This window comes from Belonocnema kinseyi, chromosome 5, assembly GCF_010883055.1.
Source record: "Belonocnema kinseyi isolate 2016_QV_RU_SX_M_011 chromosome 5, B_treatae_v1, whole genome shotgun sequence".
NCBI classification, from domain to species: Eukaryota; Metazoa; Arthropoda; class Insecta; order Hymenoptera; family Cynipidae; genus Belonocnema; species Belonocnema kinseyi.
Window position 1 is genome coordinate 14,985,142 of NC_046661.1, and position 17,286 is coordinate 15,002,427.

A 17,286-nucleotide genomic window follows, 5' to 3' on the forward strand; every position below is an offset into this window, starting at 1 on the left:
AGATCAGGATATTAAGAAACAACACAACGGATACGCAGTATACTATTTATTGTAAAACGTGTCAACTCAAAAGACGTTGGACAAAGACTGAAATTTTGGGTCTTGACGCTTACAATTGTCTGCAGTGTTATCTTTTTTAATGGTCTATAGTCTACCCAAAGTCGCAAATCGCCGCTCTTCTTCTTAGTTAACACTATAGTCGACGCGTACTCCGAATCTCTTAGGCAAATAACTTGTCTGTCAAGCAAATCATTTACAATTTTTGCAAATTTTAATTTCCCATGATACGATAATCGTCTACATGAAAAATAGAACGGTATCTCGTCAGTCAAAATTAATTTCAGCTCCTTTTTTGTTCCTGGCAGCTCTGGGTTTCACGTTCTAAATATTCTGGTTTACATTTTTCAGAAGTTTCATTTACATTTAATGTGGGATTTTAGGATTAATATTCAATTCAGGATATTGGTTTTCATCAACCAGACAAGCATCAATGTTATTAAGTTTATTAGCGGTAATCTAAAAATTTTTAGATTTTACTTCATTGTCTTCATTTCATTGTCTATAATTTAGTACGAAAAGAATGTAACTTATTAAATACATTTCTTTAAATATGTTAGGTACAGGACTACCATTCCTTACAATCTTTGCGCATATATATATGTTACAATCTTATCCTTTCTATATATGCAATATATTCCGTTTCCTTCTTCTTTAACTTTTTGTATACTACCATTCCTCTTTTTTCACCTGCATTCTTTCATTCTCTCTCATTCGCTCCTCTAGCACACCCTCCAACTTCTTTATCCATTCTTTGCGTAATCCATCTTCTCCTAGAATCTTAACTACATTCTCTTGCCAGCTTCCTTTATCTCCCATTCCGCTTCTACATCCTTTCCATACATGCTCGCATGTTTCCTTCGCCCATCACATATTCTATTTACTACCTTCCATACCTCTTGTTCCTTCCTAGTCTTCTCCGCCTCTTCCTCAAACATTTTATTCTCTTCCTTTTTCTTTTGATCACACAACTCAGTATACTCTTTTTTTCCTATATTCTTCCCCATTACTTTTTTCTTTTCTTCACTTTCTTCATTTCTTTCTGACCTCCTATTTTCTCTTTATACTCCTCATTCTATCCACTTCTATTCCCTCCTTTGCCAACTTAATTTTTGATTATGCACTCTAATTGTCTTTTTTATTTCTCTTATAATTTTTTTCATCTTCTCGTCCACATTTCCCTTTCCAATTTTTATATTTCTGACCTTTTCTCTAAATTGTTCTTTTCATTCCCTTGACCAATCCCCTTTTCCTACACTTTTTACATTTGATCCCCTTTTATTCATATTGTTATTGCTTTTTTGCCCGTCTAACTATTAAGGGAAAGTGATCCAAATCAATATAATCACCTACTTCTAGTTTCTTAACCTTCTCTTACCTCATTATCCACTACCACATAATCAAGTACCTTTTCCCTTTTACCTCCTGAGCGTGTATATTCTCCTTTCTCAACTGCCTCTCTATTTCCGTTTAAGATATCCCATCACAAAAACTCCAAGCTCTTCAACAACTTCTTTTCCTCCTCATTTAGTACCTAATCTTTGGATTTCTTCCTCTCTCTTCTCCCTATTTCTACTTCCCTCTCTATTTCCGTTTAAGATATACCACCGCAACTCCTCCAAGCTCTTCAACAAATTTCTTTCCTCCCCATTCAGTACCTTATCTTTGGATTTCTTCCTCTCTCTTCTCCCCATTTCCTTCCTCCTCTGTCTCCTGTTCTCACATTGAAATCCCCACTTATCAGAAGCCTAATCTCTTCTTTATTTTCTTCAATCATTTCTTTCATCTCCTTTGCTTTCTCCTACGTATCACCGTCCACATAAACCACCACTACCTTCCACTTCTCTCCTCCCACCTTTACCTCTTCTGCTATTAATCCTTCTTTTTATTCTTTCCTACCTTTCTTATCTTTCCCTGTTATACATTAATTCCTTACTCCCATTACCATTCCTCCCATTGATCTGCCCTTTTTATTCTTTCTCTTTGCATTTTGCACTTGCCATTTGTAACCTTTTGGTAACCTTCCCCTTACTCTTTCCCATCCCTTTTCATTTAACCACGTCTCCATTATTATGACTACATCCCATTGTTTCGAATTTTTCACGAACTCCCTATTCTCTCTACAATCCTGCTATATTTCAGTTACCTTCCATTCTTCCCTACTTTCGTTTCTCGTCTTTTTTTCCTTCTAACTATTTCTTATTTACCTATCTCCCTTTCCTTTCTCTCTTAATTTCCCTGCACCTAATTTCTTACTATCTGTTCCCTTTCGTCATCCCAATCTTACCATATCTGTCTATCTGTAGTGTCGCATAATTAAACCATGTTTTTCTTCCCTATTGTCTTTCCTCTTATGCTATTTTCCTCAACTTATACTGCATCTTCCTTCCTACCTATGTAAAATCATCTCTCTTATGTTCCCATTCCTTTAGTCTTACCAGTACCATTCTCTTCCTTATTCGCTTTTACCTACCTACACTTCTCAATTCCTTTATCTCTACCTTCGCATCAATCCTTTTTAGTTCTTCTTTCACTTCTTCCTTCAGCTCCTTCTCGTCTAATCTTATACCCTTCATTACTATGTTCCTTTTTCTTTCTTCCCTCTCTTTCCTTTCTATTCTTTGTTCTATTTTTCTCACCCTTTCTTTTTCTTTATTTTCACTCTCGCCCCCACCAAAATCCCGGTTCGAGCTTTCTAGTTTCTTTGTCCTACCTTGCAGCTCCTCTAACTTTTTATTATTATCTTCCTGCTTCTCTAGTTTTTGTTACAATGACTGCATCCTGTTTTCTAACTGTTCCCCGACTTCTTCCCATTTTTTTCTTTCTTTCTTAAGTTCAGCTATTTCCCGCCTAATTTCCGTGTTTAGTTCCTCTCCCCTTTTCTCCTGCTTTTCTTCATAAATCCCCCTTACTTGTATCACCACTTTGCGAATTTCCTCTAGCCTTTCCTCTTTCATCGGAACTTCAATTTTATCTCCGCTTTCTTCAACCCGATTACTATTATCATCCTTCTCTACTAAATTCTGCTTTTCCGACAGGGATCTAAACATTTTTTGATATTCGAAGCTTGCACCGATATCTTCCTTTTTTCACGGCTTCCCCTCTCCCATCTCTTCTTTGATCACCACTTTCGGCATACTAAACACTTCCTGCTGTTAATCTGTTTCTTCCTCGGAGGTACTCGCTCCGCTAGCTATGAATCCAATTCAAACGCTCCCGCTTTCTATTCTTCACTGTCTGTATATATCGTTGGGGACTGGTGCCTACCTCGCCTTTCTCCGTCGCTACCCAACCATGCTACTACCAACCCGATCATACAGTCCTCCCACCCTGTCACAAATCTCCAAACAAGCCAACCTCAACTTCTACATAAATCTGTCTCAATCCTCAAAAATATCTACCTCCACTTTCCAATCTCGCAATCCCTCAATTAATCTCTCACATCCACATCCTTCTACCCACTCCAACAATCCACTCAACTAAAATTTCACCACAATATCAGAAAAAAATAGCATCAACAAGTCCCACAATTTTACACTTTCATGCCGGAAACGGTAGTAAAAAAACAACTTATTTTAAATTACTATTTAAAATAATAATTACTGGCATATGGCGGTAGTTCAATGTCTTAAGCCAGTACCTTGTCATGTCTCAGAAAATATTAACATTTTTTTTATTTACATGTAAGGTCCCATAGTATTTCTTATGCCTTGATTTTGAAAATTGCAGAACAAAATAATTTCTGAGATTACTTAAAATATAATCATGAAATCACCCCATATTAGATTTCGAATATGGGAAGCATGATTCACGGTAATTAAAGGGTGATTTATGATAACTTATCATACATTGCCCAAAATTCAATTTAAAATTTATATAAATTTCCGAAAATTTATAGTAATTTTCGGTCATTTATGCTAATTTTACAGAGAAATATGAAATCTAACCATAAATTGATCAAAATTTTATTTAAAAATGTCTACAAATTTCCGAAAATGTATGGGAATTTTCGGTAATTTATGGTAATTTTACAGTAAAATATGGAAACTTACCATAAATTACCAAAAATTCCATTTTAAACATTATGATGAATTCCAGGAAGTTTATGGAAAATTTTGTCCGTTTATGGCAATTTCACATGTAAATATGGTAAATTATCATAAACTACCAAAAATTCAACTTTAAAATTTTTAATAAATTTCCGGAAATTTATGAAATTTTTTCTATTTTCTGGTAATCACAGGTAATTTTTGGTAATTTACCATAAATTGCCCAAAGTTCAATTGATAAAAGTTTATATATTTTAGGAAATATATGGAAATTTTCGGTAACTTATGTTAATTTTATAGGTCAATATGGAAACATTCAATTGAAACATTTCTATAAATTTCAGATAATTTTCAGACATTTCCATAAATTTTCGGTATTTTGCGGTAATGTGATCAATTACATATGCTAACTTTCTATTAATTACCACAAAATTCTATTATCTGCAACCAAAATTTCCTTACAGTTTTTATGGTGAGTAGGCTGATCATCGTAAAAAGCGAGCTCATACATGTATAATTTTCATTATTCACATCTGACGTCACGGTTCACTCCCTAGGGAGTAAAAAGTGGAATCCTGCTTCATAGGCGTTAAAAAAGGCTGAAATCATGCATGTGTCATAAAAAAACCTTTCATGACCAACACTCTGGTTGGGTCTGACCGTTGAATTTTTCAATTTCTCAAGTGAGAAAACCATATCACATAATAGTTTTACAAACAATGGTGATACGTACGAGTTAAAAGCTTCATTTTATTTGCTCCGTGTGATCCAAACTCTGTTACTCATATTAGTCTGTAATTAATTCAATTCATAGGTTTGAAATGAAAACAGATAACAGAGAGTCCTTGTTATGCTTTTGTTATAAATTTTGTTATGGTGCCCAAAAAAGTGTACTCTTGAAGTTTGCAAACGGTAGACCCTACATTTCTTCCTTTTGATAAAAAAATTCTGCCATAGATTTTGTTTCATTAAAAAAAAATGGTAAAAGGTTCCGCTAGGCCATATCAGGTCTGAATATGAATGTTCTTAATTTTCAATTTTTAATTAATAGCAAATTCTAAGCTGACAAATTTTTTCACTCCTAGAAAGTATGAAAAAAAATCCTGAAAGTATGAAAAGAATATTTTTCAAAATTAATAAATTAAAAATATTCGAACCGGGTAGTGATAGAAAAAAATCTCGAATGTCGAAATACAAAAAATGCATAGTTTAAAGATTCCTATAGTAATTTAAAATGTATTATTACCTATAATTAGCCTGAAAAAGATATAAGCTAGTTAATTCACGTTGAGTCAAGTGCATATTATTCACTATTACATTATTGTTATAAATTTTAAAAAATTTCAATTTAAAATATCTGAGTCCTATTTTAGTGCTTTATTGCGCATGCTCGAACCTGATTGGAAACCATGAGGAACTTTAGCAATCGAAACATAACCTCTATACGCAACAGAAAATAATTTAAATCGATTAACAAATGGTACACCGATTAGCAGCAATTGAAAATGATTGACGTCTTGACAGCTGTGAATCGTTCTAAATCACAGTACACGTCCGATAACTTTCCCACTTCGGGGCTGTAGGGGCGGAAAATTCCAGGAATTGCAGACTTATCGGATGTCCCCTCTATTAGCACGATATTAGGTGTACGCGTGCGTAAATCATGGGCGCAAATCATTAGCAAAATAGCGCATGTAGTGGGAGAACCACAATTAGTGTGCGTGCTGTAATGGTTATGACGTATTAAGAGGAGTGTACACTTATCGGTCGGAAAGTTATCGGACTTCTATTGTATATTCAAATTGATTATTTCTAGAAGGGATGAAAATGACACTATCTCCAAATAGAACGACGGTAAGTTACACTTATGGCCACGTCTTACGAACGTGAGATGGGTGGCCACAGGGAACGATGAAATCACAAAGACAGGCCGGTGTAACACTTGTGGGTCTTAAAGACACGGAGTGGCCCCGACAGAACCGATGACAAAGGCAATTATAATAGTCGCTGCAGTTTCCTTCTAATGCCTTGATATTATTCCTTTTGCTTCTCCGTCGCTGTGACGTTTTGGTCGACCACAGTCGAGAATTCGATAACGAATATAGTTAGTTTCTCGAAGTCTTGAAGAACGGTGTTACTCCTCTTGTGTGCAATAGAGACTGCTATCCGAAAATCGTAGATCCAGAAAATTTGGCAATTTTCGTTTTGAAAAATGTACTCTACTTACTTCGGAGCATTTTGCAGGGCAGCGTTCGCAGCCATCACCGTAAGTGCGAAAATGAAAACCCTTTGTGCTTGTATTAAGTTCGGATGTTCAGTGGAAAGCAGAAGTTAGCTCCTTCGGCAAGGGCTGATTTTGTACACATCTGTAGAAGTCTCCGTGCATTTTCTTGTTGAGGACATAGCGTGGGATAGAAAATCAAGAAATGAAAAAATTTATATGCCAGTTCTTCTGCATATACCTGATCATACGCGTAGCAGTGTCGAGGGCCTTGAGTTTGTATTTTGCTTATCGATCTACCCAAAACATGGACAGTAGAATTCTTATTCTATATTGTCCTTATCAATTTTAAGTAACTAATTAAAATATAATTCACAAAAATGATCTTTTAATGTGAAAAAATGTATTTAAAAAATTCTTAAACAAAAATTTTATATGAAAAAACTCCTCTGAATATATGAGTTTGTCATTGAAGAAAAGCAAATTAAACGGTTATTATCGCCTAACTGACAAACAATTTATACTGAATTCGAATATATAAACCGTTAGGTCATTATAAAGAAAAAAATGCAGGCGACCGATCCCACGGCCTCAGCGCTCAAACCAGACGCTCTACCACGGATCTGGTCGGTTACTTGGGAGAGGACTTTTTCAAGTCCCTAAGCTGCCCCTAATTTTCTTTATAGTTTTTTCTCTCATGACTTGCCAAATATTATGTCGTAAGAATTTTACACCTTTGACCTTCCCCTTGTTAGTGCCGTATGATGCCTTTGTGTTTACGCGCTTCCAGCGTTATTTGGACAACTAGTTAATGTGTGTCTTGTGTGCTCGTGGTGTGCAGGACACGCTCTGTTGCTATCATCAAAGTCATGAAATTCACGGAAGAGACTCCCTCTTAAGTATAATGGGACGGCAAGCATATTCGTTGCAGACACTACATTCCTTGACGAAAGTTCAGAAGAATAAATCTAGCGGATAAGACGTTTGTGTCTTAACTAAAGAGCATTCTTTATAGAAGTCGCGTCATGAATGCAGCTCTCTGGCACGTCCAGGCATTGATAGGTCTCTTCGGCACCAAGGTATTATATAGAGCTTATGTCGGCGAGCTAAGCGTCCTCGGAAATTCTAGTAAGTCGTCCTCAGTCAAAAATGAATCTTTGACGCATTTTTATATCCCAAATTCCATTCCAATCTTCTGAGTTTACTTCTCGAAAATCCTTCGAAATAGATTTAGTTTCTCTGCATTTCTAACATTCTGATCTTAAGATCATGCATGTAAAATACAGAAATGTAAAGAAACTGTCGGACCCTGTCGGTGAATTTTCTGCCTGAAATTATGAAGTCAATCACAAACTGAATGTGAGAGGCGTACTGTCTCTCCCAGTCTATTTTTGTGCTTAGTTGATATAAGCGTCTTTTGGTGCGATGATCGGCCGTTAGTATTATTTTAGGGTTTGCATATGCTTAAGTTCTCGCTGCATCATACACTCTACAATTGATGGTACAGAGGTCGCACTCATCGAAAAAGTCTGCACGAAACACGTCATCGAATTCAGACAGATATTTGAACTTGAGAGAAACCTGGATGATGATGTTTCTTCTTGTCCCGAAGTTTCGTTCTTCATCTTTTGGGTTCCTGCACGCGTTTGGTCTCAGTTTCGCTTCTCTTCCTCTATTGCCGGCTTAGTCTGGCAATAGAAACCGCGAGCGCGTTTTGTAGTGTCTTTAAATCTTTTGAATCTTCTTAAAATATTCAGAAATCTCGGTCAGTGCCCTAGAAATATTGTAATTCCATGAAATACTGTGTATTCATTCGAAGTACCGTAAAATTCCTTATATTTGGAAGTACTTTTAAATCACTTAAAATCTGTGAAATCTCTTAAAATATCTTAAAATCTTGTTTACAGTGAAAAATAATTGATATGTTATTCATATACAATTGAATAGAAGATATAAAATCTTACGCAAGAAGGGTATGGGGTGTTGAAGTTATACAATTCGTATGAATCCTTACAAAAGGAGGTCGGTTGCTATTTTTGGTTTTGGAAGGGTGCGACGGTAATGAGGATAAATTCCTGTAGGTTGCTGGAAACTTCGTTTACGCGTCTTTCTGGATCGATGCCAACTCCACACAATTATGCACAAATTTGGCTTCAAACGACTACACTTATTATAAATGACTTCTAGTGTTAATTTTGATCACAAATATTCGCAAATATTAATCAAAACTACTTTCTTGGATGGTTGCTGCAAAATAGTATATTTCGATACGTAGGGCCAAACGGGGGATACGCTCAATGTGAGTGTAAATGACCAGTACGAACTGAAAGGCGAGGCAAAGCGGAGCCAAAGGTTGAGTACTGTGCCTTTACACTAGCAGAGATTACCCCTCTGTTACTTTTCGTGTATCGAACTTTTATTTACAAATTACAATGAAAAATTTCAGATTGTCTACCGTTTACAGACACTGAATCTACCACAACAACGCATGACTAACGCAGCTGTACCCATAATGATGTTTATACACTGAAAAAATTGTTTGGGTAAAAATGGAGCGCATCTTCCTCGCTGATGGAAGCATTTTGCTAGTCGATGCTGGGGATTTTACTCCTTGTCTTCACGCACTGTGCAGGATCCACCATTTTCTATATCTGTAAACGGTGAACAATCAAGAGTGTTTTAAGTATGTGTAAAGAAAAATGTGGTGTGATATACGCGCGCAGGTGCTTGCTGACTTGTGTGATTGTATCATTCACCTTTGGCTCCTGGTGCAATCTTCTCACTCGTTGCAATCACCTGTTTCGGCACTTTTTTAAAAATAACTTTTTTAAATTGCTACGTTTAAAATTTACTTTTATATTGCTAGGAAACACATCACATTCACATTTCTTTAACACCTTTTAAATGGAGAACTTGCACATGTGATGAATATAAGAACTAAATATTGCACCTTTAAGAAGATGCTAAAATGACTTTATTTTCCCATATAATTATCGAATTATATGTTTACTTAATTTCTACTTTTAAAAAACGAAGAGTAAGTTTGATGCAATTGCAGCTTTTGTGATTGATGTGACGTCAGTTATACAGGTAGTTCTTACTAGTGGCATCCTTTACTTACCCTCACGATATAATTTCCCTGATCACTGGTAATATAAAGTGGCCAGAACCGATTGAGTCTACGCTTACCCCGAAAGGGACTTGCCCTAATGGTATAATAATGATAATCATTTTAACTGTCATATTACACCGTTCAGAAACAAAGCAATAAGTGTAATTTGTAACTTAATATATGTAAGCATTACAAATAACTTTTAGTGAAGAATTCCGTCGAAAGATTATTAAAACATAATACATTTTCTATCCAAACATCACGTACACTGTTTCGAATCGCCTTATAAAGGACGTCATCATAATCGTGAGCCATTTAGATTTAGCATTGTAATCCGAGATCTGGAACCACTTTTACATTTAAGTGATCATCATTAAAAGTAAGCGTTTTTTTGTAATGCTTGGCTCTTAGCCTTTTAAATAAGAAATTTTCTAATGTATGCGAATTCTCTATTTCAATAAAAATCTGTTCCTTCATGTACTAACTGAGTATGGAACTCGGCTTAGTAACTGCAATAACGACTCCTAATAAGCTCACTACGCCGTGCTTCGGCGTCCTTCTATTTATGCACACTTGGCCTTTGTCGCTTCTTATACCCAATCAAGATTTGCGCATCAACCTCAGAAGTGTGATAGTGTCGCCCAACGGGCTTGTCGACTTTCTACATCATGGTTGGACCTGATTGATTTCCGTTTTTTAGGCTTCCTAGTCGGGCTGCCTCTTTAAACGCCAAGATTTGCGTCGTCTCCGAGAGATGGTTAGAGCGAGGCTCTCTTCACTTCATAGAGCAAACAGAACACTACGGCTTATTGTCACACTCCAGAATGATCTCGTCCGGTCAGGGCTCATGCAGTTCGCTGCCAGATAAGCTTAACCCTGACAGCGATACCTTCTTGTTCAACTCGTCGTAAGCCTTCGAATTTCCCTGAAGGCCCTTTTCGCAAGGTTAACTTTCACCCCACCTGCCGGTGTTAAGTCGAAGTCCCTTTTCAAAGCGTTCTTCCCCTACTTTTTGTCTTTCGTTTCGCCTGGTTCTAGAATTTCGACCTCTGTACGGGGAAAGAACTCGCTGATGTTTCTCCATGATCCAACTGTCTCTTTGATAGCTGTGGACGGTTTAAACCTGCGACTACCTCGGCTCTATCACTCACTCCAAGGGTGTCTGGTTGCACCTCGATCTTCAGTTTTTTCAGGATCTCATCATAGCTCGAGCACTAAGCCGGTTTGATTAGAACCGCTTCGGGACGAGAACGCATTTTCGTCTCCTTTCTTCTTCGTGCGGGTCCTAAGATTCTTTGTTGATGGTCTGCTGATATTTGGTTCCGGAGGACTCATGGTGGTGTCTCTCGTCCTATACCTGTAAACGGGTGTGCTACTTTTCATGGCTTCTTCTGCCTGAGCCCTTCTGCTGGTCACCTTTTCAAGTTCAGCCTTCCTCTTTCTTCCCTAACCTCCATGCTATGCGTATCTTGCGATTAGCTTTAAAAGTTTCTGAAGTTTTGTCCTTCATGTTCGCACTGTACTCTATCCTGGATAACAGGAACTTTTCATCTATTCCACATTTAATTGGAAGGAATATGTTATTTTTTAATGAGAAAAGAAGTCTATTTCGTTTGTGTTATCGTTTGCGTCTTTTTAGTAATTCGTATGGTTCTGTAAACATGTTTGAAACTCAGCTTCCATATATCGGTGTCCGACTTGCTGTACTATTCCCGTACTACTGTCACATCCAATTCCTGTTAATAAATTTCCCTCACGCTTTTGTTTTATTGTTTTTTCTCCATTTTGTTCCCAAAAATAGGTAGGGAAATTTAAGGTGTGCTCCCGCAGAGACCGGTATGCAAGGTCGAAGGTGTGAATACACTAGGAGGCTAGTCTTTTTCGAGGCCATCCCTCAACCATTGTCCGCTAATGCTTACTTAGTTGTGTAAGCGTATACATCAGAAACCTTTGGTACAAAGACTTTCTGTCCGCAACCCGAGGCCGATTTAGAAACAGTGCAAATTTGCTATCGTCATTTTGAATCGGTTTTCCCGTTTTTCAATTTATTTATTTTTTTCATTATTGAGAGATTAATGAAAAATTATAAACGAGGATATTGATGTCCTCTAAAAAAAACCTTGCGTTTTTTAACCAACATTTTATAATATTTTACTTAATTATTTTCCTGGACATTCGTCATTATAGACACAATTGCGATTTAAAAATTTGCCGCGCTTCAATGACGCCACTACAGCAAAAATATGTATTATAGAATAATAGCAAGTCTGACGACAGTGCGAACGCCATGAACTCGATGAGGGAACCACCAAGTTCCCTTCTCGCCGGGACGTCAGTAAGTAACGAACGGGTTTTCTCCGACGCTACGGCATATGCAGCGGGTGAGTCTGGCCTGAGCTGTCGAACCGCGATCGCATCTCTCCATGCCGTAAACGTTTTTCGCGTACTGCGTTCACCGTCGAAATCGATTCCTTTTTCGACATTTACTTTAATAGAAAATAAAGAGCCTTCCTATTTAAGTGGTCAGTCTGGTTGGTTTCCTTGTTGGTTGCCACCCTAATCCGAAAATTAGACAAACGTTGCAGCCCCGCTTTGGAGATTTTGCCAGTCCGCCTTAGATTCTTCCGTTTTCCACTGGTTCTTTTATAAGGATCGAGGATCTTTCTTTTACTCTGGTTCTTTTATAAGGATCGAGGTTCTTTCTTTTTCCTCTCGTTTATTTACATGAATCGAGGTTCTCAATCATTCAGATCTAGCCTCGTACGGTTTTTTCTTAGGATCGAGGTCGTTTTTATTCTTTGTGATCTATTATCCTATAGTTTTTTCCTAGGACCGAGGTTCTTCTTATTCTTTCTGATATATTAATCTACGGTTCTTTTACAAGGATAGGTGTTCTAAAGCTGCTAGTTTCCGTTCTTTCGATTCCTACTCGGGTATAGAACTTGATCTTCCAACTTATGCTCCGAAAATAAACTGTTGTTCCTTCACTTTTCGAGTGGGCAATCAAAAAGGGGAAAAACTTTTACATCGGAATTATCTCTAAATGTAGATGGAGGAGGCGAAAAAGAAACCGAGTCTTCATACGAGAAGAAGTAAGCAACGCTGGAAGTCGTTTGAAGAGTAACGAAATGCTCCACCTAGAGTATAAGTGACAATTCCGCCAGGACGGAAAAGAAAGCGTGCCCTACCGGACAAATAACAACGCGCGTATCTAGCATCTCTTCAATCCACGAAAACAGGTATTTTGCCGATATTACATTCCACCATATCAGAGAGTTCTGATCGCGTTGGAGAATACGATCCCCCTTGCCTGGGGTATAACGGCAGTCCTCTTCCAGCGCCTCATTTCTATGAGATCTTTTCAATCGTTGAGTCCTATATATCGAGCTACGAGGCTTCACTAAACTGTTCCTCACCCCCAGGCCAACCTAACGACAAGCCCTCAACAAATTTGGAGAACTAGTCTCTACATCAATTGACCCAGGCCCCCCTATTTCAACTTTCCGACCTTGAAAGCTTTTCCTGGAAACAGAAGATGTGCCTGACCGAGGAAGCTCTTCAGGCTGACGAGGTGTCGGCCCCATCTGAAAAGGCCCATGCACCGATCCCGATTACCTTGGACGAGAAGGTGATTGGTAGCACCGAGAAGCCTTTCCTCTTGGAAGTCCCAGTTATGGATCTCGGGTACTTTTACTAACCCCTCGGAGAAAAGGATTTTTTAGATCTCCAGACCTCTCCAATCCGACTATTACCTCCATCTCTCCCTAGATAATGGGGTGACATATACAGATCAGGAGCTACCTCCTTACTCAGTTTCTCAAAGTCCTCTCCAGTTACTCCCCCCCTTCCCCTCATAGGCCTTCCCGAAAACAGCGCGCCCTGAGGGTGGTTTAGGCCATACATGAAGATGACCCTCCGTATCACCGCGATGTTGGATAAAAGACCACAGACCTCAGAGCCCCCAGCAGAGAGCGGAGAGGCTCAAGTCAGTATTTGACGACTTCTGAAAATACTATCGGATCCAAAATCTCTACAGTAACGACCCTCCGCTTGCTTTAAAATTTTGCATTTACAATTTTTTCTAATCGGGTACTTGGAATTTGGCATGTGATGGCAGCACTTCCAGCTGTCGGGAATTATTTAAAGACAGTTATTTACTTTTTTTTGAATAATATAAATTTTAAGCAGAATGTATTACGAAAGAAAGTAAATTAACATTTTAAAATATTTCTTCCCATATAAAAATTGTGCCGCGATAAAAATGTGCTAATAATATTATGTATGTGACGTGTGCCGAAGAAAGGGGGCTTATTCTTCAAAAATCGAAATTAAGGTTTTTACACCTTTCGATAGTTTTTGAGTTGATTATTAGGTACCCGAGAAATCTGGATTTCGTTCGAGAGCTCGAGATCCAGTGAAACACCTCCCACCACTCACCACTAGATCTCCACGTCTCATCTATATACGTGAAACGCGGCAGCGGCGCCGCTACATGCATGAAAATATGGTGGTTCAGTGGAAAGGGAAGATTTCGTGAGTCTTCCCTCTCTCCTAAAAGTCGCGTCTATCAGTTCGACTTTGACTGCTCATCCTGAAAAATCTCACTTTTCAGAGTAAGCCTCATTTCTAGGGCGCATGTCACATATTTTGAAAATATAAAATCAAATACAGGATAAAAATAGAAAATTATTTTAAAATGAATCTGCTATGTCATCAAAGATGATACCTTATCGACAGTAGATCAACCCTCCAAACCATGAAGGCAGAAAATCTAACGAATATCAATCAAGTTAAGAATCTTCAATAACAAAAAATGCTTAACATCTTAATCAGACTAGATGGAAAATAATATTTTCAAATTAATATTATATCTTGAAAAAGAAAATCCTACTGCGTCTTCACTCCATTGGGAATCGAACCACAAAACTTCTGATTTCCGGTCAGGTTCTTTTCCAATTAAGCTATTAGAGAAATCAGAATAAGAACTCTTAAATCCAGAAAATAACGCTAATTTTTAGCTAGGTGTTAATGGTACAAGTAATTATTTTAAAATGAATCTGCTATATCATCAGAGATGGTGCCTTACCGACAGTAGATCAGCCCTCCAAACCATGAAGGCAGCAAATCTACACAATGTCGATCAAGTTAAGAACTTTCAATGACAGAAAATGCTTAACGTCTTAATCAGACTAGATGAAAAATAATATTTTCAAATGAAAATTATTTCTTGAAAAAAAGATCCTACTCCTTCGTCACTCCATTTAATAATAGTTAGTTAGAACCTAGCTAAAAATTAGCGTTATTTTCTTGAATTAAGAGTTCTTATTCTGATCCCTCTAATAGCTTAATTGGAAAAGCACCTGACCGGAAATCAAAAGTTTTGTAGTTCGATTCCCAATGGAGTGAAGAAGGAGTAGCATCTTTTTTCGAAAAATAATTTGAATTTAAAAATAAAAAAGTTGATTTTATAATAGTGAAAGAAGCAAAATTGTTATTTTTTATCATGTACTCTTGAATTGTTTGTGTTAATAAAAATTGTATGAATGTTCATAATTTTTCAAATCAGATAAGATTTAAGTATAATAAACGAATATTTTAAAAGCGTGAAACTTTAGAAAAGCGATTGAAGTATTATTTTATATGGAGAAAATGCCAGGCTGTTATTAATTGAAGAGAGTTTAACTATTAAAAAGTACTATAAGAGATAAAAAAATATATCAGAAAGAGGTCTCCATTTTTCATTCTTTGCCATTATTAACGCATAAATCTATCTTACAATAAAAAAAACCTTTTATTAATTTAACTTTCTAAATTTTTAGTTTATTGAAATATAAGTCGGTGATGTTATATTCGATAATCCTTAGATTTAGAGTACCACTTCACTTCTACCACTAATGATTGACGTAAAACCAACTTTTTGATCATTTGCAGGGTAGTTACTAAAATCGAAAAAAAATTGAATCATTTCCCGATTTGAAAAATTTACATTAGTCAATAAAATTCAAATTTTAAGTTTTAAAAACTAAAACCAGCGATTTCGAGTTCAAACGTGCATTAATGTATGTAAAAATGATAAGCCTTCTAGACACTTTTTCTAAATAAAGCATTAAAATTGTACAATATAGATTCAGAAGCCTTTAACTTTGTTTGATTTGAAACTATGCCATGTAAAATTCAAGTATGAGAAATGTACGTTTTTAATCTTGTTTCGGTTTGATTTGAATAAGTAAAACTTCAAAGACTTCAAGAGTAGTATTTTAAAATTCAGGCTTCTAATCTCCTTAATTTTATACGTAATTTCTTAGTTTTATCATTTCAAACTCAAAGTTTAAAAAAATTGGAAAATTTTAAATTAAACCCTTATTATTTAATATGCTAAAATGTTGAAAAACGTAAATTTTGTTATATACGAGTATCTACATAGTATCCCTACCGTATCATGCAACCAAAACTCAAAAAAAGTGTAAGATGGGCATTTAACTTATTGCAGTTTGAATTCTACGTTAAATTTTCCATTAGAATGTCACGGAGTAATTACAATAGTTTCTTCAGCGTTCAAAACCTTAATGATAATAATACCTATCATTTACATGGGGAAAAGGCGGCTTCAATCACATCTTTTTTTAGTAGCCTCTATCCGTCGGTAACTAAGAATTTTGGCTGAGTGCTAGCGCCATACAATGGACACCTGGGAAAACAAGGCTGCGACGCAAGTAGCAATATACTACTTGAGCGATTATGCATGCGCTTGAACTCAAGTTCAGCAGAAGTTAATGACATTTTATTTTATTTTTGGCGCTTCAAAAATACTATTGAAATTGCTCCCTTACATTGTAATGGAAAATATAACGTAGAATTCGATTTGCAAACGGATTTTTTGTACTTTTAATTTTTCTTACATTATTAAAAAATCATTTATAATCATTAAACACGTGCACGTCATGTGTGTTAAGAACTAAAACTGCAGAAGGCACATTGCAGGCAAGTAGATTTACTCAATTCAATACGATTAAGAACAATTGACACAATTAGCAACAATTTAAACCGATTTAACTTTTAATCACTTTTAAACGTTATAAATCGTGTCCAATTGATTATTTCTAGTAGGGTAATTACCACCTCCAAACCTGTGAAGTAGAGCATGTGAAAAAGGTTCGTGGGGTACTTAAAACTAAAAAATAATATCCGTTTTTGTGTATCATTTGCTGTTTAAGAGATACTTAAGGTACTTAGAAGGTTATTTCAAAATATTATTAATTTAGAAAAAAAAATATAAGAATACAACTAATACCATTTCCACGTGAATTTTTTCAACTTATGTGCAATAGATTGCTTACTTGACATAAGAAGCATTCGATACTGTCTTAATTTATTAATAAAAATAAAAAAATTAAGCAATTTTATGTTTCTGACGAGTTAAAAATTTAACTTCATATTACCAAGATGGTTGTCAAGCACTCCTGTATTATGTTTACTGATTTTTCTTTAATTTTTTGATAATTTCAATTTTAGATGTCTGAAAAAACTGAAAGATACGTTTGTCGAAGAGTTGGTAGAAAAGTACGGAGCTAATACCTTAATGAAACTGAAAACTATAAACAAACTAAAAATTGTACCGAAAGCACGTGGACCAGAAGCAATATTATATTGATATATTTTTATTATAGAGTGCAATTTATCAACACTTGTAAAAAATACAGATCTTGAGGCTCCCGTTAATGATGCAGGTATCTTATAATAAGTTATTCAGTAATTAGAATTAGAATTTATAGCAATTATTATGTTACCATACTATATGCTAGTATATGAATACTCTATGATTAAAACAAACGACAATGGTTACAGTG

The 17,286-nt window shown here is 36.2% G+C and overlaps 2 protein-coding genes across 2 annotated transcripts in view; one reads left to right on the forward strand and one right to left on the reverse strand.

Annotated features, from left to right (window-relative positions):
- LOC117173543 (LARGE xylosyl- and glucuronyltransferase 2-like) overlaps positions 1–17,062 on the forward strand; it is a 418,028-nt gene extending 400,966 nt beyond the window's left edge. Inside the window, exon 9 of the mRNA XM_033362182.1 lies at positions 16,952–17,062. The gene's annotated coding sequence lies outside the window, so the exon portion shown is untranslated. The remainder of the gene's footprint in view (positions 1–16,951) is intronic.
- Positions 1–17,286, reverse strand: part of LOC117172980 — a 249,464-nt gene that overhangs the window by 17,961 nt on the left and 214,217 nt on the right. The window lies entirely within an intron of this gene.